The following is a 25,393-nucleotide window of genomic DNA, read 5'->3' on the forward strand; positions in this document are numbered from 1 at the left end:
TGGATCACTGTTTTTCCGGTTAGCTTATCTTTCTAAAATTTCAAAATTAAAAGTCTCAAAGCACCAGGGGTACGACATGTCAAAGGCTGTTTGACTTTAATGTGTCTGTTGTTCATCCTGACATCTCCTTCTGATGAATTATTTCCAAACACTGGCCCAGGCCACGAAAAATCAGATCAGCTTGAAAACAAAGTGGCACCAGCAACTGTTTGTTTCCAAGCCATTAAAACGCCTGGGAGATCACTCATCTTAGAAAGGGTCCAGTCCTGTCGCCTCCTTGAATCTCTCTTGCCCAGCACCACACTGCACCCCGCTGCTCCCTCAGTTCCGAACCCCGCTCAAGGCAAGTGTACCTACTTTTAACTATGATTGTTTTTAAAATAAGACACAAAGAAGACAGAAAAAAATGCATACTCAAATCTATGTTAAAACGTGCTTCTACCTTTTCAAATTTTAGCTTAAACCCACTTTGTTTATATGTGAACATACCAAATTTAATACTCTTTGGGTGACGTGTTCCACTCTGTACTAAAATGACTCCCCTTGCAACGAAAGGGAATCTTGGCAATTGGGAAACAGCATCGAATGATATTAGTGTACAGCATGCTGAATTATTGCCATTTCCAGCAGAAGGGCTTCTCTTTATTTTGTGACACTTTCCCCAGCTTTAATTATTGCAATTCTATCATATGCAAGTTGCTCTAGAGAACTTATTCTACAAAAGAGAACTGCGATGTTACTGAGCACAAAGCAAATTGGATTTTTAAAGAAATTCAAGAGGTACCAGAGGACCTGCCTTGCAGACTGAGCTCTATCCCAGGCTCTGAGGTGAGGCAGTTCATACCAGCAGTGTGATTAGAGGAGTGATAAATCCAAGTTTGTGGGCTAATTACAATTATGGATATGAGATTAGTATAATAAAATTATATTAGGTGGATCTACATAAAATTCCTAGTGTCCTGGTATGTTCACCCCAAAAAAATGACACTATCAAAGGATTATTCAACCTAATAACCAAGTGCCTTACTTTCTTTACCTGTGAAATGAGTCTAATAATAATGATCTCACAGAATGGATGTGGGAAGTCAATGAACACTGTAAACCAAGGACTTAACACAGTGCCTGGCACACGGTACACATTCAGTAAATGAAAGTAAGAGTAGGAGGAGGAATTATAAACTATAAATAGTCTTCATTGTAAGCATTCTAATAGTTTTAGGCTATTGCCCCTTACATAAGCAAGAGCTTCTTATAAAATAGTTACAATTTAAGAAATGTAACCACTCCTCTTAGTCAATATTAACTAAGTGTTTTTAGTTAGTCTAATATCTTTAAAAGTCAACTTTATTTTAAGTTCAAGTAACATTTCTTTTTTGTAAAAGACAATTCTATTAAATCAAGGTAAATATATCTACATCTACATTATATTTATTTATTTATATATATCACTTTATGTCGTTTTTTATTTTCTGTAGTCAGATAAAAATAGGGACCATTTTTTTTCATCTAGAGAGAATTACATTGAATCACTATCAGAGTGGCTAAAATATTAACTCTTTTCCAATTTCTTGGCTAGCCAATATTCCCCAACAAGTCCCTGAACTGTGCCAGGTGACTGTAGTCACCTGCTATTCTGCCCCAAACTAACATGGATTGTTCTAAATTCACGAAGAAGAGACAGAGCTCCGTATGTTAACTTTCATCTTCAACCTGCCACGCACAAAACTACATCTCACTGAAACTACATCGCACTTCTGAAAAATGAAGGGATTGGAACCTATGGCTGAGACTAGGACTAGGGCTCTGAAACGGGTTGAGCCAGATCACGTGAATTGGACTCCCCAGTTCCAAACTACATACACCACAGCCACTCCATCACACCCAGGAAAGTCACAGAAACCTCTGTCCTCTCATTTCATGCTTCTCCGAGGGATCCAGCATTCTGGAAACCACCTCTTCTTTGATTGGTCTCGAGACAGGTGAGGGCCAACTAATGCGGAGGGCTTCCTGCCGCTGTTCAGAACCCTTCAGTGGCGAAATGACCTTTAGGAATCCTTGGGCTTTTAAGATCCCTGCCCCCATCTGACAACCTTCTGAGTTCGATTCCCTTGTCTCCCAGGACATCGCCAGCTGCCCTCTGCGGGCTGGCACTTAGACAAGGTGGGCCATGTCCTTTGCCAAAAGAAATCCCGCCATTTAATCTAAGAAATTGTGGATATTGGACCTTTCTACTCTTCGTATTATACATTAAAAGGCAAACCAACTCCCTTGCAAAGAGCTCAAACTACATAACATTTTCCAAGAAGGTTACAGTGGGTTTATGTCAATGAAGGTGAATGGATGAAATATATTCTTCAGTAGGGTTGCTACCAACAAATAGGTTTATATATATTAAAGAGAGTCCATTTTGGAAACTGAAAACACTCGGCTTGCCAAGGCGAGGGCTAACCACCAAATTCCACCAGATAAGGTGGTTTTATATTTTTCTTTTTAGATTATAGACTCTGACTAATTCTTGATATTTTTAGTTCTTTGCAGTGGAATTTCAATTTGGAATCCGATTTTACTCCCTAACAATTAAGCCAAACCTTAAAAGCAACTCTGTTTTACGACACTTCAGGCTCCCCCAGTTACCTATCTGTGGAATTCCTCCTTTTATACCAATCCAACAAAGCATAAATTAAAGCAAATTGTGAGCAGTAGTCTAAAAGAAACAGTCCCCTAGCTGGTGCACTGTTGTGCCATTTCTCCTCATTTTGAGAATTAGGATCATGCTACAATTTTAAAAAACAGCTTTCTAAACTTCTTCATGAATGCAAGACGCCTCCTTCCGCAGGTCTCCCAGGTCACCCAGGGCCCACTCTGCCTTCTGGACATTCCCACAGGAAACAGGTTCGCCACCGTCTCCTCCCCGCACAGGGAGTCGGACCAGCTGGGACATTTTAAGTCTCTTTCATTAAAAAAAAGAAGGCGAAGGTCAAAATAAGTATGATAAACACGGTAGTTTCTATTCTCAATACTCAAGGAAGAAAGACTAAACAACCAAAAAATTGTAACATTAAAATTCACTAAGTGTGTGACGAAGATTGTTTTTTCTTCCCTTGCAACGGCATCGTGAAGGGAGAGAGGGTTTGGGAAAACAGCAGGCTTCACCTTCAGTAAATCTCGTCTTTTAAATGACTCCAATAGTTAATTTTACAGCCCACATTCCTTAAATTTATGTTTCCAATTATCTGAGTGACTGACACTTTCAAGTTTTACAGTTGGTTCTGAAGAGCAGTGCACTTAAACTTACATAAAGAATATTTTTACACACACGAATAGAAGAGTAAGGAAATGGTGCTTTACTTTAATGAGTTCATCTCTGAAGTTTTAGCATTTCGGTGGAAGGTTCTTGAAAAGTTAGTAAATTCCCACACGGTGACTTTCCACAGTGCAGACTTCGCTGTTGGCCTCAGCTTCTTTACTGACAGTGTCAGCACCCTTCCCTGACATCAGTCCCTACCAAACAGTAGTCTAGTGTCAAGGTTATCACATGAAAACAGACCGTGGGCTTCAGTCTCATCGTTTTCTGATGGCTGATAAAGGCAAATTCACAGGACCACAGAGTCACACACTGACCTCAGAGGGCCTGTGATATCACAGGGGAACGGATGGATGTGCCTCCCACTGCCCGGAGTCAAAGAGCAGACTGGACTCTTCAGAAACACATTCTAAAGCCGTTTTATCTTCCAATCACCTTCTTCCCTGAAGGCAATAGTCTACTGTCTGTAATGTAAGCAAATACCTCAGGTTGTAAAAAATTGATTTCGGGGCACTTTGGAGACCCCAGCCCAGTGTTTTTAATAATAGTTACAAGAATCAGCTCTTTGAGAATTCTGCATATAGCTGCAGAAATACTGACTTTCTTTACTTTTAAGAAAACATTTAGTCTTTCACTTAGCTCAGAAACACTTGACACAGACTGAGTAGCAAAACTTAGCTGCTATTCAATACATTATTAAAGTATTTTCACATATATGTCTGGAAGATAAGTGAGTGAGCTGTGATGCACAACTAATACACTGCTTCGCAGCTAGGGGACTGGATCACAATAGCAGATAAGGTTGGGGAGACTGCCCTGAGAACACCCTCACTAAATGCTCGTTCGCACCAAACCCGGCTTCACAGAGTGTCCCTGCTGGTCTGCACGGACGAGGTGCTTCAGTGCGTGAAAATGTGCCATGTAAGAACAGCTCTCAGATAAAACAGTCCAGAAATAACACCACAATGATCTCACACATGTAATAAGCAAATGGCATCAGTTAACCGAGGAATGAAGTATAGCCAATGATAGTGGTTTGGGGGTGCCTCGACTTCTTTCTGGAAGAGCAGAGCCTAGAGGGGGATGTGAGTCTGTGGGAGAACAATGATAACACACAAACCTGCCCTCGGAAAAAAGGAGGTAGGCCCAGGGCGGACCGGGACGTGCCAAGGAGGAGACAGGTGGTCCAGAGGCTCTGCCAGCACTAAGGCAGGTGCTGTGAGGGTCACACAGATAGCGCCCCGGTGCTGACGATGCCAATAAGAGGCCTTGCTGCTGTTATCATTGCTCTTGTTCTTATTCCAGCTATTCCTTTGTTCTCATTACTGTTACTACTATAGCTGAGGGGTCAGCAAACTTATTCCGTAAAGCTTAGTAAATGTTTTAGGTTTTACAAGTAGGAGTGTCAGGTTTGGCAAATAAAAACACCAGAGTCAGTTAAATTTTAATTTCAGATAAACAGTAAATACTTTTTTAGAATAAGCATGTCTCCTGTGATATCTGAGACATGCTTCTACCAAAAATGTATTCACAGTTTATCTGATTTTTAAATTTAACTGAGGCTTCTTATTTTACCCGGCAACCTTATTTACAGGCCACAGGTTCTCCGCTGCAACTTCTGGGTTCTGCTGCTGTGGTGTGAAAGCAGCCATGACAATACATAAACAAATGGGTGTGGCTGGGTTCTAATAAAACTTTATTTACAAAAGCAGATGGCCCATGAGAAATAATTTGCCAACCTATATCACAGCTCAAAATTGAACCTACACTTAGTGAAATAATCAAATTTAATAAAAGGAGGGTCTAGTCTAAACATGGTGAATGGAACTTATTTTTATTTGTATAAACAGTATAAGCCTTTGCCACCGCCTGGATACAATTTCCAGGTCTCTCCATCTGCTACTTTGCCCGGGAAAACATTTCTAACATTGCAATGCACCTGAGGACACAACTATTGAAAACCAATGTTTGACACACATACATGGTCCAACATCTATCAACTATAATAGATACATGAATGAATGAGACCTTGTTCCTGACTTCAAGGGTCTCTTGCCCAGATCATGAGAACCCATTCTTTTTAAAAAAAGTAACATTAAAGATAATAAATATTGTAAGCTAGTTGGGTCAAGCAACCCTTGGCCAAGGTTGTTAGGAGGAGCTGACGAAGGGACCTCAGCTGGCTCAAACCTGAGAAGGCAATGTGGCCTGGTATTGGTGACAGATGGCATGCACTCAGGTCGTTCACCTAAGTGTGGCAGAAAAATATAATCAAACTGGGATGTTTAGTCAAAGAAGAAAAGGCTACAATAAAGAGAAACTGGGAAGAGTGGCTGAATATTTAAAAGGCTATTGTGTGGGGGAGAGACCCAGTTTATTCCATATAGGTTCCAAGGTACTTGAATTATTTCGTGTAGCTTGAGATGGCAGAGCCAGAGGCCAGCCAGTTCGGCTCGACATAATAATTCTCTACTGAACACATACGAAGTCACCCAGCTGGGACCTGGCGACAAGTAGGTTGCAGTCTATCTAGAAGATAGAGGTCAATACATAATTAAACAGGGCATCAGAGAAGGGATTGCTGAGAAAATGGCAATATCAGGGATTTCAGAAATGACCAGGATTTGACCAGAAGAAAGAGGTGGGAGGCAGTCTGCAGGCAGATGGGAAAGCACTGGCATGTGCTAAAGGCACAGAGGCAACTTGGCATATAGAAGGAACAAGCAGTTCAGTGTGTCTAGGGAGTGGGGTGGGGGACCAGTTGGAGAATTAACTGTCTCCCAGGGATGCTGATGAGACACTGAAGAGTTTAATTAGCGGGTAAGTATTCATGTTACAGAGGTGGAATGTGGGTCAACTTAAGAAAGGGACAGTTACCATTGATGGAAGGCTGCCCACCCATCGAATTCTCCGAGAAAGGGGAGAGTAGACCTCTTGACAGAGACTGGGGAGAGAGCTCCTGCTCCGGGCTGGGGACCGCACTCATGATGAAGATATATTGGGTGTGTCTGGCAATAAACAAACCAGATTCACGTTGGACTCTGCCTCCTACCAAATGGATGACCCTGGGCTTCAGTTCTGCCATTTTTAAAGGGGGGTGGTTTTACTGTCCCTGCCGGGATGTTGTGAAATTTAGAAGTGATGGATACTCAGTACCAAGCATAACTGTCTGACACATAGAAGGTGGTTTGTCAGTAATATAGATTTTCTGAATGTAAATTATGGACATTTTCAAACATTCAGAAAAGGAGTAAAGTGTAATAAACACAAGCCCATCACCAAGACTTAATAGATATGCCGTATTTTCTTATCTTTTATTTCTGAAATATTTTAAACTTGGATATCAAGACATTTCACACTTAAGTACGTCAGTATGTGTTTCTAAAAAATAAGAACGTTTTCCTATATAACAGCATTTAATAAAATAAAGAATAATATTACAGTTATTTTAAACCTTTCTTTTGAAATGTGGGATTTCTCATGATACAATTTTATGAAAATTATTTTAGTGAGTTCCCTAACTTACCCATGAGACCTGCCCCTTTCAATCATTGAGCCATCAAAACAAGTTCTAAATGTTAACCTTCTCAGAAACACTGTCCTGAGTCCTTTATCCTATTTAGTTCAGAATATGGTTTTGTGAATCTTACTTTTGAGCCCTGCACTACTCCTCAAATTTAGAAAAAGTGTTTACCTCTCTGAAGACAGTTTTAACTGAAATGGTGTCTCAGCAACAGCCTCACAACAGAACAGGAATCACACTTATAATTCCTGGCCTCATTTGCAAGCAATTTCCTTTTCTTCTTGGCAGGTCTCACTTCCAGGTGAGCACAGACCACTTCCTGCCTCCACCAGGCCTTAGGAGAGCCCTGACCTCTGCCGGGCTGCTGTGACCTTGCATTGAGTTTGCATGTTCCTGGACTCCTCTGCCCTGGACTGTGTCCACAAGGCCTGTGCTCACAGCCTCCAATATCTAGCCCAGGACCTGGCAGACGCTAAACCCACAACAAGTGCTGGCCGAATGACTACAGGAATGAATGGATGCCTCACAGCTCTAGTCATGCTGTTATTTTGCTCATTAAAGTTTCCTAGACAGAGCGAAGGCAAAGTTCTGCTCAGGTCAAAGGATCTGAACGTCTGAATTAGTGGATTCTAAACTAATAAGCTTTTCTGATAGTGTCTCGAGCGCCCCTAAGACTTTCTGGCAGCTGTTGAATGAATCCCCACTTGTATTTGTTCACGTATCTCCAGAGGATTCATCTGCAGACCACTAACACCCAATAAAAACTAGAGATGTGGGGCCTCCTTTCCCCGTCTCTCACGCGAAGGGAGCAGTTACGTAGCTGAATGTGACTATGAGCAACGGAACACAAGCCAGCCGGGCCCATTTTTGGTGGGCCTTTTCTCCTTTTTGGCAACACGTAGGGTTAGGACGTGCCTGCCAAATTCTAGAGCCCTTCAACTCTGTGCCAAACTGTCAATTTCAAGAATTACCGATCAGAGCAATTTCTAGGAGATGGGTTTTAATCCAACTCAAAATAGCTTCTTAGAAGTTGTCAACGTACTACTGGTTCTTCCAGTGGCCGTAAAAGCAAGTCATAATCAAGTCTCCCTGCAGGGCCACATGATCTATTTCTTTCTCTTTTTTTTTTGACCGAATGAGCTGAAATCCCTAAGATAGAAAATTCAGACCAGGGCACACATGTGACTGGAGTAGCCTCACAAATCAAATTATGCAAAACACGTGCAATTGCCCACATTACCTGCTTGAATAGAAAAGGACTTTTTTTTTTCCTCCCAAGACACAAGAACGATCTGAAATCTACTTTTCTTGGCACATTAAGTCGCCCATCCATCTCCAGCCATTGGTACTTGTTCCAGCTGGTGTAATGGTTCTGCAAAGGCTGATCCCAAAAGGTCCCAGATTCATATTTAATCTAGAGATAAACGCAGTAATCAATCTTTCACAGGATCTAAGAGAGCTATTGTAGTCTCCTCCATGACGTAGCACGTGCAGCTATTGTTGTGGCTCTCTGCCCTAATGACTCAAAATGAACATTTTTAGACAATCTACTGGCAGAGGCATCCTCAACAGAGGGAACACGCATCAGCGAGCGGGTTGTTCCTTGAGGTTTTTCCCGAGGTTTAGGGAGCAGCTGTCACTGGCACTGTTACCTCATGCAGATAGTGTATTAATGCAAAACACTGCACACGCTCGCTCATAGAGGGGGCGGCGGTCTAGGCCCAAAGCCTCAGGAAATCTTGCCCACGCCAGTACAGCTGCTATTTCTTGCCTGCTCAAGTGAGTTTGGTTTTAGTGTATTTTGCTAAATAAAATGATTGAGTGACCCCACTGTCTCTGTTTTATTTTTCATTAACCTCAGATTTTTTTTTTTTTTTCATAGAATGAGTGAGATGGCAGTAGAGTCGGATGCGGTCTTTGAATAACTCCAAGCTGGGGGAGGAATCTGCTCAGGGGCTCAGGCCCCACAGGGTGTGCCCAGGTTCTGCATCCCTGAACACGAAGGGGACTATGGGAAATACTGCCCATGGCTGTCAGGGGGACAGGCTGACTTCCAAGTCCAGTCCATTCACAGCAGCACTGAACCCCAGCTGGTCACCAAGATCCCTGCTGTCGCCGAAGGCCAGCAACAGCAAAGCTATGGGATTGGAGAAGGGCATCTGCTCCACTTAAAGTCAGAACATGCCTCCTGGCTCTCTCCACAAGGAAGGGGAACAAAGACCCAAACAAAATACAAGAGGAATGGATGTAGTGTTTGGGTGGATGACTTTAATTGAATCAACAACAGTATGAGAGCTCTCCCTGTTTGGCCTTGGAAGTAACCCAAGGCGGCCGGGTAGGGCTGGCATTTCAAGTGGATGTGGAGGGAAGCAGACCGATGCTCACCCAGGAACAATGAGGGGAGAGGGCAATGAGCAGAGCTTGGTGCAAAGGCTGACCGCCCTGAAGGGAGGGTATCACTCTCTGGCCCCACCTCTTATGTCTGGCACAGGATGGGAAGGCTTAATGATCCTCTTGGGGACCCCAGGCATGCTGGGATTTGGTTTTGTGCAGAACTCTGGGACTATAATCAGAACTCACCTTCTCTGAAAGCCCAACATATAGGGAGAAAGGGCTGCCAAAAAGCACACTGCATTCCTCCTTTGCCTTCCCACCACCACTTCCTAGACCAGGAGACCTGTGCATAGGTCACCTGTCTGACCCCCACGTCTCAGCCCCGTTTACCTGCTCCTCCTACCATGCTCTTCTCAACATCTATGTTCCCTCCATAGTCATATCCGCTTGGGGGTTAGAAAGGCTTCATTTATTCCCTCATTCATTCAGGCAGCAAATATTTACTGAGCACCCACTGCGCCAGGACTCTGCTGGGCATCAGGGATAAAGTAGTGAGAAAACCAGGCCAGGGTCCTGCTGCATTCAGGGAGTGATGATTTAATGAGGGGCATTCACAAGTGGGGAAGTGCTAATGAAATAGTCATATAAATAAAACGTTGAACTTTGGAGCTCCAGCGGCATAATCAATTAGCATGCGGTGTTTATGAAATGTAAATTGCTCAGAGGGCTTTGGTTTTTGGCCAGGGGCGCTAGCTTCCAATTCACTGGCAGCTTCTTCCATTGCTCACTTCATCTGCCAGCTCCAGAGTGGCTGGCTCCAGGGGCTGTCAAAGGCCCCGAGGCTTCCGCAAGGCAGTCTGTTCAGTTTTTGCTGGCTGCCCTGCACTTCAGGCACAAGTGCGAGGGAAGTAAAACAGAAAACTCCCTGTGTGACAGGTGCCCGGCTCCACTCAAAGTTACCCGCCCCACCCCCCCAGCCCAGCTTTCCTTATGATGCTTTAAGCTCCCAGGAGACAAGGTGGTCCTTCATGGGTTAGACCTCTAAGGAGCCTGCCTAATCAGACATGCCCGGATCCACGAAGACGTGGCTTAAACCAGGGGTGGCAAGTAGTCCTGCTCTGATCTGTGGGTGATGCCCACCAGGAATACTAGGTCAAACAGGGTTTCTAAGCTGAGCAAGAAAGGGTTGCTTTGAGTGATTAAGGATGTACGCTGTAGACGTGAAAATGAAATGTCCTCCCTGTGACAGTCAGCCTATGAACACCCTCAGCGTTCATTCAGCAGATACCTGTGTGCCTACTATGTACCACATGCAGAAGAATGGCCAAGAAAAAAAAGCTGATTTACAAATGGGAACACCGCTCCTGGAGAGAAGCAGCACCTGGGTTCCATAAGCCAGCCTCTTCACCCTACTCCTTCCCTCACTCCCTCACTCTCTCACTCATTCATTCACTCATTCATTCAGTCAGTGAACGGTCACCAATTCTGTAACAGGCAGACACACTGCTGGGGACACAGTGGTGAATACAAAGGGCTGGGTTCTGCTTTCCTGAAATTCAAAGTCTGTAGGAGAGAAGAAAACTGAACAAGTAAGCAAATAAATATAATTTCAGGTAAAGATACTGTAAAAGAATAGTGATAAAGAGTTACAGGGGAGAAGGCAGGCGTTAGCCAGGCTAACTTGGTCACTGTTACCCTCCCTGGAGCCCTGCCTAGGGCCAGGCGCACAGAGACGGTCAGTAAATATATACTGAACTAGTACCCGCTTTCCACGTACATAAGACCTGTCCTCTTGCCATGGAAGGAGGTCACCGGCGCTGCTGACAAGGTCAAGTCATTCAACATTTACTTGGGGCTGGGTTGGGGGACTGAGAGTCAGCCTGGCTTGAGTTAGGAGCTCTGTGGGACACGAGGCTCCTCTCTAGTATTTTTTATCTTTAGGAGTGGCCTCCTTTCCCTCCTTCATGATCCTATTCCTGAGCTCATTTTAGGGGCAAAACCACAGAGTCTCTGCCCCCCCCCCCCAGGGGGCGGGCAATGCAGAAAGTGGAGAAGGTACATACACGCAGAGAGAGCAGCAAGAACAAAGGTCTGCAGGCGGAAATTACAGGATAGTGTTAGAGAATGTTGGAGAGCCCAGCTTTCAGCTTGCAGAGGATAGGAAGTGACAAACATGCTGGGCTGAAGGAGGTGAAATCATCATTTTTCAGATTAAAAATTAACTATCAGCATTTTCAGTCAGTTCAGCCTAATGTATAGGACCCAAATTATAGACAGCCTGAGTGCCAAGTTGAAAAACTAGGTGTTCATCCCACAAGCCACAAAGAATATACTTGGTTCTAAGGAAATCTTTATACATTCTGATCTGGATTTAGATGATAACTGGCAACAACTGAACAAAACTGGAAAAGCAAGTGAATGGAAGGGGGATGACCGGGCAGAAGGTTCTTATTTTACCATTCTCTACAATGGTAGATTATTTTACCATTTCTTATTATTTGCTCCCCACTTCCCTGTAAGAGCAGTCAGCATCCCTTCCCGTTGGCAGGTGATTGGCAGGGCCTTCCTGTAGGAAGACTGCCCTCCCCGCCCTCACTGTCAGGCTTGGCCATGTGATCTGTTGGCCAATAAGATGCAAGAGGAAGTGGCACATGTCAGTTCTAAGCAGATGCTCTGTGAGTCCTTATGTGCTTCCTGCAACTCTCTTCTCTCTACCATGAGAATAGCATGACCCAAACAGAGGCTGCTGCTTCCTCCTGGATCCTCAAGTGAAGGTGACAGAGCATAACCCCTGCTGACCCATGACTGACATGCAACTACTGAGCTGTGGGGGGGTCATTTGTTACAGAGCAAAGCTGACTAATACAGTTTATATACTAACAGCCTGCAGGCCCACCTGACCCACAGGAACATTTTGTTTGATTTGCATGGAATTGAAACTGTTTCTTTAATTAGTTGTCATTATATGAAAATCCCAATGTGGGTCTTTCTTTAACAACTGAAAGAATTAGTAGCACCAAGGCTGAGTTCCTGCATGACAGAAATCACACGGAACTGAGCAGTGACTGTCTCCTCCGTGGGACGGACGCTCTCCAGTCCTCACCATTCCCTAGTGTCTCTCTAATTTTGAATCACTGAGTAGGTTGCCATTTATCACAACCATTCAACTGTGTGTGTTTTTCTTATACTCAGCCCAATATGGATTACCCAGATTGCAATTAATCTTGATTATTTGCCTTAAAGATGAAATGAAGAATGACATTAGTGACACCCATCCTGCTAGGTACTTTCCATGGATAATCTCACTGAGTCTTCATATCAAGCCTGCTTCTACTGTACAGATGTGGAAACTGAGGCTTGAAAAGACTGACAGCTGCTAAGAGTTAGACAATCAGTAGAAAGGGAGGCTAGGACTTGAACCCAGTTCTGTCTCCGAATCCTGTGCCCGTAACTTCCCTTATTACTTGTTCATGGTAGAAAAGTTGAAAGATGAAAATAAGTGAAAAGAATGACAGAAAAAACACTCACAACCTACCAGAAAGTTATGATGTGTTTTTTCCTAGAGTCTAATACCCGCGTGTGCTTTTTCCCCCACTTAACGACCTTTCCTAAAATTTAAATGTGCCTTTGTGTCCTCAACAATTCACGTGATGTGACACCCTTATCCTGAGTGTTGCTATTAACTGGGGGTGGCTGTAGGAATGACTGGAGCAAATTCTAAGAAAATAATCGATTCATTGAGATGACTTGATCACCAGTCCCTGCCACTGGATCCTACTCAGCTGGTGTCTGGACAGCAGACCTTTGTCCCCAGGTGCCCGTCTTCACCCCCCTGGATGCTGGGGCACAGCCCTCCTGGGCTGGCTGTGTGAGCAGGTACAGAGCTTGAGCAATGTAATCAAAGTGGGCTTCCAGTTAACCACGGTCCTCTCCCGGGACCCTGTGCAGGCAGCAATGTTTCTCACTGCCACCGGGCTGGGCTAGATGATTAACCCGCACATCTGATGAGACTGTGTCTTCTGCAGTTCCCACCCAGCTCCACTTCATGCCCTATAAGGCAGGATCTGCACCTGCTGTGGGAATTCACCCTTGAGCAGAGCCCCTAGCATGTCCATAGTTACCGATTTTCTCAGACGTCCCAATCATATCTAGTCTTTTGATCTTACCCAGTGGTGAGCCTCACAAATAGCCACTCACTTTAAGGGGTGAAATAATCCATAAGCAACTCAGGAGCAATTCAGAAAGGCTTTGGACTCCAAGTCCTCATGTCTGTGGGCTTCTCCCCCATTAAGGGGCTGCCATGCTTATTAGATAAGAAAATTCATGCCCAAGGGTTAGCAAGGTGCTCCAGGTGCACTGTACAGGGTCAATGCCGATTCTGAGAATTATCATTTATTTTTATTATTGAAAAGGCTACTTAAGACTATTTCCCTTCCTTTCTCCCACCTATGCATCTCCACTCATCAAAACTGAGCCCAGCCCACTGGAATTGTAAAATCTGCCAAGATGGAAAGTTCCTTGGCCTGAACCAGCTCTTGCTCCAGTCACTTTCATTCTTGTTACAAGCAACCCCATTCTCTCCCCCCGATCAGCCCCTAAACCATAGTGTCTACTTTAATACCCTTCCTCTCTCATACCCAACTTCTGACGCTTCAGCATTTCTGTTGGCTCTACTCTCTGAATAAATCCAGAAGCGGACCCCCATGTAACCCCCGCTGCCATCACCTGGTCTGGCTCCCCATTATCTCTTGCTCAGATTATTGTGATGGCTACTGATTGCCCCCCTCCTTCTGCTCTTGCACCTGCAGCCTTTGCTCAACCCACTAGCCAGAATCCTCTTGCTATATTATGCTGGAGCAAGTCATCCCTCTGTTCAAACTCTTCACAAAGGGTCCCCTTTCACTCGGAGTCAAGCTGAAGCCATCTTGAAGTTTCTACTCACCCTTCACCCACTAACTCTATTTTTACCATGCAGGCCTCCTTGCTGGTTCTACCTCAGGGCCTTTGTGTATACTGTTCATTCTTCCTGGAATTTTCTTTCTCCCAGATATGCATTTGGCTGGCCCCTTACCCTCTTCAACCTTTGCTCAAATCTTACCTCCTCTGTGAAGGCTTTCCTTAACTAGAAATCCCTAACATCAACATTTCATATTCCCGTTCTTAATTTAATTTTTTTTCTCCCTAGCACATACCACCATCAAAATACCATATAAGTCCAACATTATGAAATTGCTAATTCTTAAAGTTTTTGATCTATACAAATGGCAACATCACATGGGTCAAGCTAATGTTTAGCTTACTTATCTTGTTGATTGTTTCTCTCCCTCTCCAGAACACCAGCTCCATGAGAGCAGGGATGTTTTGCTCACTATATCCCCAGAACCTTAGAGGAATGCTTAGCACACAGTTGGCCCCAGTCAACATTCACTATAAACAGTATGGCTTGGTGCTTCAGTTTCAGTAAAAAAAATAAAAATTAAAAAAAAAAAAATCAGACTGCTGACAGGTGTTTTGGGAGAGGCAATTTTGGTTAAAAGAATCCTGGGCTTCTTGAAAGCGCACCGGGAAAAGCTCTGAGGGTATTTTTTGGTTCGCTAAACACTCAGGATACACTGCAAGGAACAGAGATTACAGAGGGGAAGAAGGCGGCCTTTGGATATATACTTATCCAATTTGAGATTCTTGTCATTTTATTCTCTTCTCCCCCAAATTTGGGCTGCTACCCCTGCCTGATGCCCAAAGGACTCTAACCAGAAGCCCCATAATCATAATCTTTTTAAAAAACATCCTTCTGGCTGCCCTGCTTCAGTTCAAAGCAGCAATTAACCCCACAGCCTTCTGAGGCATGGAGCACCCTCTCTTAACACACTTTTAATAGGATACATGCAGTCTCAAACCAGGCTGCGTGAAGCGTGGTCCTTACTTTAAGGAAAGAGGAGACAATGGGACATAACCACAAAGTCCCCAGTAATCCAAGAACCACCTAGACGGGCTGGGAAGAGACCTCATGCAGGGAGGCTTATGTCAACATCGGTTCTTCTAGCAAGTTCATGTGAATTCCACAACCCAAGCTCAGGGCCAAGTGTGCACTTAGACACTGAGGAAGTGAAATTCCGGAGCTGTGGCCTGGAGCAGGACAACCAAGCGTTCGGGGTCTTTTGTCAAAACACCATGGTCTTTTGTCAGTTTTATGATGCTGTGGTACCCCCCTGTCCTTGGCTCTCCTGCTCCTGTGTTAGTTGTCGCAGTCCTGCTCCCTAGGTGCCCCAGGGGTTTCTCGCAGACTTGGTTGACAGATGGTGACGTCGGTCCTCCCTCTGCAGGCTTGGCTTTGCCAGGCCAGGCCTTGGGAGGCGCTCATCTCCCCCGGACCCTCCACCTTCAGCCTGGGTAGCTGCCACCAGGTAGACAGCATGGTCTGGCTCAGCCAGGAGGAACATAATATGTTTTTCCAGTCAATATGCTTTATTTTCCATTTTAAAAGAAAGACCTTCATCAAAACATCAAGACATTAATATTAACTAATTACTAATATTTATTTTAACGTGGTTAAGAGAATGGCATGTTTCATAAGTTTTAGAGACATAAAACACAAGCTCAACTTGGTTCTCGCCTCATTAAATTTAAAATTGTTATAGGTCACTGCTTAGCACCAACACTAATTCTAACTCCCTGCTTTAACAGAGAAAATATTTTAATTCAGTGAACATTTTAGGAAAGTCACCATCCTTGAGGGGCCTTTACACAGCTGAAGCAGGAGTTCGTCTTGTCTCAACAGTTCCCACATTTGTCCTCTGCTTTTAATCTCATTACACAGCTTTCAATCTACCAAACTTCAGGGGACATATCTTCTCTGTCTTTAATTTACTATTTCCTCCCTCCCTCCCTCCCTTCCTCCCTCCCTCCCTCCCTCCCTCCCTCCCTCCCTCCCTCCCTCCCTCCCTCCTTCCCTCCTTCCTTCCTTCCTTCCTTCCTTCCTTCTTTCCTTCCTGTCTTCTTTCCTCTCACTGATGATAAAGTTGAGAGAAAGAGAGAGACAGAGAAAGAGAGAGAGAAATATAAATCAGTGGAGAGGACGAGACAGAGAGAGAAAATACAGGGTGTCTCAAAAAAATGCATACACACTTTTTTCCTGATAGCTCAATTGATGTTTCTTTCTTTTCAGATTTAACCCTTTGGAAGTAATAATCATTCAAAGTGCGTATACATTTTTTTGGGACACCCTATATAATGGGAATGCCCTCCTCAAGCTTGACTAGAAACATCTGATCAGATAAACACTTTCCCTTCTTGACCTTCTGATCATCATAGTAGCAGAATATTAGTTACAAGCCCAAACTAACATTTTTCTGACAATCTTTGCCAGTTTCCAGATAATTCGCTTTGTTCTGTGTGACGTAGGGGCAATCCCAGTTGGCTCCCTCAGGGGAAGCCTGTGTCATTGATTCAGATAATCCATCTGCCTTTCAGTTTTAAAGGACTGAGGACACATGAGCCTGTGCACCAGAGGGGAAAAGGGCTAGGAAGGCAGCTTGGTGGTGACTCCAGCCCAGTCTCACTGAGCTGGGACAGGCCTTGTTCTACCCTGAGACTGGGCAAGAGGGTCCCCTGGCCCAGGCTCCTCCTCTGAGGACCTGCATATATTCTAAGATCGACACTCCCCACCCCACCCCCGCGATTTATTTTTCTTTTCTGGCTCTTAAGAAAGTTTTTTGTTGTTGCAAGTTGAGTAGCTGACTGAGGAAACTGAAATTACAAAGAAGGAGACATAAGCCCAACTGGGTCTCCAATTGTCCTCCTGTCTTAGGCCCTGGATATGTCAGAAGCAGCCCTGTCTGTGCCCCATGGAGAGAGGACAGAGTGGAAATCAAAGGAGAGTTTGTCACGAAGAGGCCTAAAGATATGAACATACTGTTGCTTTAATTCCTCAGGCATAAAATGTGACTGAGGGGACCGGGTCCAAGTGGGAGAGGAGGCAGACACCTTCTCAGCGATGGAGGAGGGATGCGTCTGAGAGGCTATAACAGGATCCAAGAGCAGATGGTCCAGGAACTCACCGGGCACATCAGCTTGGGATTCTTGAAACCCAGGCCCGAGGAACCTGGAGCAAACGGTCAAGTCCTACACAGAGAAATGGCGTGAATCCCTGCTGCACGTCCTGGGGGGACAGGAGGGGCCGGTTAAGGGGCAAGCTGTGAGCCAGCCAGACCTGAGTGTGAATGCTGGCTCCAAAGCATTCCAGGAGAAATGAGCTGGGGCTAGTGGCCCAGACGTCCCGCCCAGACCTCTCCAACCCTTGGTTCCTCCTCGTAAATGGTGCCCATCCCACAGGGGTGCTGGGAGAAGGAAATGAGAAAGCACATGCAGGGCAGTAACACCGTACCTGCCACAGAGCGAATATACACAAATAAGCACCAGCACCACGGTTAGAATTACCATCAGTATCCGTGTTAGTATTACTGTTAATAGTAGCTTTTCTGATCGACATGATTCCATTTGGCGACTGGGTCAGGAAGAAACACTGCAGACATCTATAACTCCCCAGTCACATCTTTTCTGAAATCTCTTGCAAAGATTTACCTCTTGTTTACAGACCTAAGTGCCTTCCTTCCCTCCTTTCCCCTCTCACTACAAAAAATGTGATTTCTCCCCCAAAACAAATGGCCTTGCCAGGCAGAAGCACGTGGCAGTCTGTGGTTCACATCTGGCGTCAGTGTTCCAGTGCCGGGGCATGGGTTTTGGGGGGCATCTGAAGGCCCGTGCATCACCAGGCTCGGGGGAAATACCCTGCAGGAAGGCAGGACTGCACCCAGCTGGAGCAGTGAGGGTTTCGGGGGGCATCTGAAGGCCCATGCATCACCAGGCTCGGGGGAGATACCCTGCAGGAAGGCAGGACTGCACCCAGCTGGAGCAGTGAACAGCTGCAGCTTTGTTCCAGTGAGAATGAAATTCCCTGTGGTGAGCTACTGACAGGGCTAAACGTGGGTGTCCTTAACCTCCACCCAAGGACACACCCTGCAGGCCACCTCTGGGTGGAAGTCCAGCAACAGGATCAGGCAAGGATACCCCCCCACTCCCCAGAACGGCAGAAAGAAGAGGAAACAAAGCTTTGTGTCTAATCTGAATTTATTTATGACAGGCTTCCAGCTCCACTGGAAATGTGGCTCATTACCCAGAAAGCCAAATGTGTGCAAGTGAATTTACAACTCGAAGACGTAATGTTATGGAGTAATCTAGATGTTGATTTATAGTAAATTTCCTACTGGCATGAATTTTTATACACCAGGCTTAGCTGATCCCCCTAACCGACAAATAATGCTCAGCAATTATACACTATCAGGCAAACATGCTGTAACATACACTTCTACTCTTAATCCTGTATATAAATTTTACTTCTCGCACTGTGTGCTTCTCTTCTACATGTGAATTTCAGAATACTGCGCCCATTTAGTGTACTGTTTATCATGGTGAAATGCGACATAATTGACTATTTCCTATTTGAGGAGATTTTTGAAAAATCAGCTTTGTGGGGTTTCTTTATATTTTTTGAAAGAAACAAAAATTTCAGGACATTGGAAATTTCCTTGATGATGTTTTACAGCCCATTAGGTAAGATTATTAATGCTCACTAATGGCCAATGTGACCCTTTTTCAATGGAATAAATAAATCCAAATACCGATGAGGACAAATATGTTTTATAATTTTTAAAAAGGGGTCTTGGTACACTACACTCACGTGTAAACACACATGTGCTTATGCAAAACTAACTGCCTACATGAAGCATGTATATATGTACGTGCACAGAGGACGAAACAAGTGCAGCTGTTCCTTCAGTGCTGCTGCTGGTGGTAACTGAGGAGAAAATCAGGTCCTCTGGAAGCGTGGTTTGGTCTGGCTGGCTGTTGCTAAAACTCCACTTTGGCACTTTTACTCTCCATTCAGGGTGATGTGATGAGCAGGAGGAAAAAGATGATGACAGGAAGGCTGAGGAAGAGCATTTGTTGAGAGTCTACTGTGTGTCATGTACCTAGCCCAACATATTGCCCAGTTATTTTACTTCCCAATTTTATTTTCAAAATCTTGGCATTGGGAGCACTTTTAAAAAGGCATGAAATCCAGACACTATAAAAAGAAGACTGAAATTCATATATTTATAAAAGTTCTGTGGAGCAAAAAATGAAACACCACAGCAAGAACCCAAAACAAATAGCAGCAAAAGACCTCAACAAGCAAAGGCGTAAGATAAATGACAATTAGAAGAGTATATTTCAGATGAAGAATCTGTATTCACAATATGACTAAGGAACAGGTCCAATAAATATCCCAGCAGAAATATGGACAAAGAATAGACAAATCACTGAAGAGAGACAAGCAAGTGACTTGTCGATGAAAGGATGCTCACACACACCAATAATTAGGAAAACAAAAAATAAAAACAACAAGAGACCTCCTTCTTGGAAAGGCTAATCACGAAAAAAGGGGGGAGAGACAAATAAATAATTATAGAATGAACAAAAGATAAGAGAATATAACAGATAAAGAAGGGATTGAGAAAAGGGCAATGGAGATATATGTGAATAAAAGTGATAATACAGTGGTAAAGTAAAAATAGTAAAATGTATTGGGAAAAGGGAAGATAATCTAAATGGACTAACACCCTAAAAAAATTCACAAAATAAATGGAAAATGTTGTCAAATAATCATCTCTAATAATAGCCCTGGGTTTGGGTCACTTAACAGAATAATTTTATGCTTTCCAGAACAAACCAATTTTTTGACTGCTTACAGAGCTCTGGAAATATAGATTGCTTCACAATTTAATTTTCAAAGCTGCCATAGCTTAGATAAGTAACAGAAGAAACTATGGGCCAATTCCATTTGTGACTATGATGTAAAAACCATAAGTCATAATACTTGCAAAGAAAACCCAGCAGCACATTAAAAGAATAATATAAACATGGCCACGTGGAGTAAATTCAAGAAAAGCAAGGATGGTCTAATCTTAGAAGTTCTATAACATAAGTCATCACATTAATAAGTCAAGAGAGACAAATATATATGTAATCATCCGAATCAATGCTTCTTAATCAGTGGTATACCTCAGAATCATGGGTCTGATTTTAACCATGGCAAATTATCCTTCAGTATATTTGGAGCAAGTCCTGGTCTTTTAATTTTTTTTAAATGCTCTCTGGAAATTCTTATATATCTTTTGAGAACCACTGATTTAGAAAAATGCTTCAGGCATGTGATAAAAATGGAACAATTCCTAATATAAAATCATAGGAAACTAAGAATAACAGTACATCTCTTCATAAGAATGATGTCATCTGAAGAGTAAACATAATAATGGTGAACTACTGGCAGCAGTCACATGAAAACCAGTTACAAGACAAGGATGTGCACTATAGTCACTAATACTTAGTACTGATTGTTCCAGATAGTCTAACTAAGCAATAAGACAAGAAAAGGATATTAAAATGTAGGTATTATAAAAGAGAAATCCAATTGTGGTCATTTAGAGTCCATATGATTATCTATTCAGAAAGTGCCAGAGTCGTATAAAAGACTACTTGAACTAATAAAATAATTCAGAAAGCCAACAGGCTAAAAAATTCACTAAGCTCTCCTATAACTTGAAATGCCAGTTGAAAAAGACATTGGGAATAGTTTCCATTCATTATAGCCAATAGCTATGCAAAACACCAATAAATAAACCAAAAAAATCAATTAATATCACAATTAAAGTGATATTTTTAAAGTGACTTAAAAATATCAAAACAGAATTTTTTTTTCATCCTAGAATTAAACCCTTACAATAAGTGAATAAAAATAACATAACAAAACATTTAAGAAAATTTCAATCATAACAACTACTACTTATTGAATATGTAATATGTGACAGTAATTGTGTAGTAATAAGTGTTTTACATGCATTATTTCATTTCTGGCTCAGAATTCATTCTTAGTTGGGACATGCCAATAGTATACTAATTTTACCATTGCACCTTTTGCCCAAATCACAAAGCTAGTAGGTGGCAAAGCCAGCCAAATCTACCATGCTCCTGACTATAAGCTCTATGGCAAATATCTCCTCCCAAGGGATTGGGAGCATCTTGTTCAGTACTCCTGGGTTGCGTGTTTATAAATGATATGCAAGAAGAGCTCATAAGAGTCAAAATCTTTCCACATCACTATTTAATAAAACTTCCTAAGTGCGGAATAGCAGTAAAGGGCTTTGAAGGAAACTATTGGTGGAGTATAGGGACTCGGCTTATGGTATGTCACCCAAATACATATGGACACTCTGTCATGACTGTTGTTTTGGGCTCTTGACCAAGATTTTGTTTAAGACTTTAGACAAGGAAGTTTGCCTTTGCTAAGCTGAGTACTTTGTCAACATTCAAAATAAAACTGAGACAGCTATAGCACAGCCCAGGAAGGGATGTCCAGAGCTGGGGCATTTTGTGGAGGACATGCCATATTCATCACTGCATTTCGAGTTCTTCCTGCCTTTAGGACCTCTTCCAGAGTCCTTCATGTGAGACTGAAAGCAACACTTGAACTGCTGGCAGGAAAAGCACTGGGAAGGGAGTGACATCCTATATCCCTAAAACCACAGGCCCTCATGCTCTCCAGGGTAGGTATAGAAAAAATTCCCAGACTTCTTCATATGATCATAATGGAGGCCTGGGAAAGTCATTGTTATCTGTAAATTTTCAGTTCAGATAATGCATTCATTGAATTTTTTAAATACCTTTTGTCATGCCTCAGCTCCTGGCTCCCTTATCTTCTCTCAAAAAGTCTGAGGAGAGAATTAGCCCTTATATATATATATATATATATATTTTTTTTTAAATGAAGAGATGTAGAAAGGGTAAAAGACTGTACTGGTAATGCAGCCTGTGGGTACCTTCCTTCATTCCAGTTACTTCTCTGTAAAATGGGAATGGTTGAGCTATAAGGAAAAGGGACTTGAGGGGACATCTCACTGCTCCTCTTCGCTCAGGCTCCTACACAGATATCCCTGGACTCTCAGGCAGGGGCATCCTATATTGGCTCCCACTGTGTATCTGAGACAGTCTTATAATTTTAAGGCTTTCTCACACCTCAACTGGAATTCCTTTTCTTCCCACCTCTCCAGGAGAGATAGCTCACTGAGAAAATTCTATCAAAGACCACGGGAGTCTTAGCTAAGGAGTAATGCCAGCATTTTTCTGGGTGCCTTGGTCGCTCAGTCCCACTGGTTTTTCTGCCTGTCCCCAAATCTTACATCCTTACCACTTCCCACTGCATCTTTTGGCATTTCAGCAAAAGGCACCATCATCTGGATGTTTAATCAGACCAGGTATCCTTGTCCTCTCTTTCTTACTACCAGGTTCACTCCATTTACTCATCCTGAATCAGTACTTTTCTCTCCATTTCCATAGAGGAGACTGACACCATGTCACATGTCACAACCCCAATAAGCTCCTTACTGACTGTCCCGCTTTTATCCATTTATTCAACAAATGTTGAGTCTCTACTATGTTCCAGAAACTATTCTAGGTCCTGAGAACACAGCAGTAGAAAAACAAAAACAAACCCAGCAGAACGAAACGATCAGGGGACATGGGGCGGGAGTGAGGAATACTGCATTACTGTTAACACGGTACGCCTCCCGGTAAGATGGCATAGAGGCTCTCCGCGCCCACCTCTACCAGACCCTCCCCCCCTCCCCCCACCCCAGCCAGAACCATCTTTTCAGGATGCAAATCACTGAGTCACCTTTCTACTTGGAAACACCCCCTGACATTTGGAATAATGTCCATCACCCCATCCCACCCCCCATCATTTTTTAGCACTGTAAGTAAGAGGCATCAAATGAGTACTTGACAAATAAATAGTTTTACCATCACGGTGAATATTTACTCTGTGCCTAGTGCATGCTTGGCACTCCCTCTGCTACCTCGATTGCAAAAAACTGAAGGAATCTGTAAGGCACACTTCTCTCTTCCAGGGCCTACAATCCAGTTACTGAAGCAACTATTTCTTAAGCACTCACTGTGCACCAGGAGCCTGCTGGCAAAACACAAGCAAGGCCACTTTACTCTTGACTTCTGCCTTCCCGCAAGCTCTCTTTCAGGCTTCAAATCTTCCCGCAGCTATTCTTGTGCTGTTTTATATACAGCGGGTACTCAATAAACATAATGAGCGGACTAACGTGTGTGTTAGCTTGACAGGATGTTTGCTGCCGAGGCAGGTAAAATATCCCATATTTATATCATTATGACAACGATACCAACAACGATAAATACTACCATTTACTGAGCACTGAATTAGCTGTTTTCTTCATGTTTTCTCATTTAATCGGTACTGATTCACTCCACCCTATGAGGTGGTGGCTGTTTTGTTCCCATTTTACTAAAAAGTAAACTGAGGTTCAACGGACAGTAAATGGCAGAACCAGAAAACCCGCATGTCAGACTCCATGGCCAGAAACAGCTAGTGTGGCCGTCACAGCAGAGGCCACAAAACAGGGCGCTTTCCAGCTGTACCCTGAAGTGTCCCACATAGAGGGCCACAGCTTTCACTTACATCAGTGCTCACCCAGTAGCACTGACAGGGATGCAGTGAATACTTGCCAAAGTCTGGAATGAAGGATTTATGTTTTTACAAATACCTGCACTTCACTTTACAAACATCTGCCCAATAGCAAGGAGCAACGGTTCTGCATGAGTTCAAATGCCAGGGTGGCCACTCCCTGGCTGGGTAACCAGTCTGGGCTTTAGTTTCCCCACAGTTGAAAAAGAGTAACTATTTCTGGCACCAATAGGTACCTTAGCATGGTGCCTTAATTAACTGTTATTTTAAAAACTATTTTATAAATAAATGTCTCCTTCTTTCTTTCTTCTTTCTTTCTTTTCAATATGTTTTTATTGATTTTAGAGAGAAGAAGGGAGAGGGAGAGAGACAGAAACATTGATGAGAGGGAAACATCGATCAACTGCCTCCTGCAAGCCCCCTTCTGGGGATGGAGCCCACAACCAGGGCATCGAATCGGCCACCTCATGGTTCATGGGTCGATGCTCAACCACTGAGCCACAAGGGCCAGGCACAAATGCCACTTTCTTAATCCAACAGTCCCCCTATCACTGTTACATTTACTAGCGCAGAACTGATTCAATCTCAAGTAAGGAGAAATGTAACTCCTACCTTTTGAAATATTTTTTATCTTTCCCCTCGAATGTCAACCCTAAAGAAAAATATTTCTGCTGACTCCATTTAAAAATATTAGTAGTGTCGGCAAGCTAAATTCAGAGGTAGATTGATAGCATACTGTCAATGTGCCTGTCACTTAGGGTTACCAAGGTTGAGCATGCCCATCCTTCAGAATACAGGAAAAGTAGCAATCTGCCTTGGGTGACAAAGCATCACAGCTTGCCCCTACAGGTGATAACATGAAGGTCACCAAACACACAGTCCCAAGGCAGAGTCCCAACAGTGCAAGCCACAGATGACCATTAGAACATAGGATAATAGCCTTGGCTGGTGTTGCTCAGTGGTTAGAGTGTCGGCTTGTGCACCGAAAGGTCATGGGTTTGATTTCTTGTCAAGGGCACATAGTTGGGTTGCAGGCTCGATCCCAGGTCCTGGTCAGGGCAGGTGCAGGAGGCAACTGGTCGATTTGTTTCTCTCACATTGATCTCTCTCTCTCTCTCTCTCTCTCTCTCCTTCCCTTTCCCTCCCTTCTACTCTCTCTAAAAATCAATGGAAAAAATATCCTCGGGTGAAGATTAACAATAACAAAAGGGAACATAGGTTAATAATGAGGAAACTAGGGTTATCTATCAAATATCCAAAGTGGTTTGGCTTCCATGAAATCTCTATCATTTTCACCCCGACCACTATAGGTTACCACATTTCATATCTTTAAATACAAAGATTTTTTAAAAAATTAATTTCATGGGATTAAGATATTATCTTAAACTGAACATTTTCATTCCAGAGGGGGAAAGTATTGGTTATAGCAGATAAAATTCATTTTGAACAGACAAAAAAGGAGCCTGGCCTTTTGGGAGTAATTTCTCATAGGTTATGGAAAAGAGGCCAAACCCTTTGTCTTCTGGACTCCTGTGTACGTTCTGCTTTAAGGAACTCAGATTTGTCTCTCTGTCTTTGTGATTTTCCCTTTATCTTCAAACAGGAATGCAATGACGGTTGAGAGGAAACTGTGATTCGTTTTACAGGA

At 43.3% G+C, this 25,393-nt stretch overlaps 1 protein-coding gene across 1 annotated transcript in view; it reads right to left on the reverse strand.

The window, feature by feature from the left end:
• Positions 1-25,393, reverse strand: part of ERC2 (ELKS/RAB6-interacting/CAST family member 2) — a 612,577-nt gene that overhangs the window by 52,276 nt on the left and 534,908 nt on the right. The gene's annotated exons all lie outside the window — the stretch shown is intronic.

This window comes from Miniopterus natalensis, chromosome 15, assembly GCF_054644295.1.
Source record: "Miniopterus natalensis isolate mMinNat1 chromosome 15, mMinNat1.hap1, whole genome shotgun sequence".
In the NCBI taxonomy this organism is placed as follows: Eukaryota; Metazoa; Chordata; class Mammalia; order Chiroptera; family Miniopteridae; genus Miniopterus; species Miniopterus natalensis.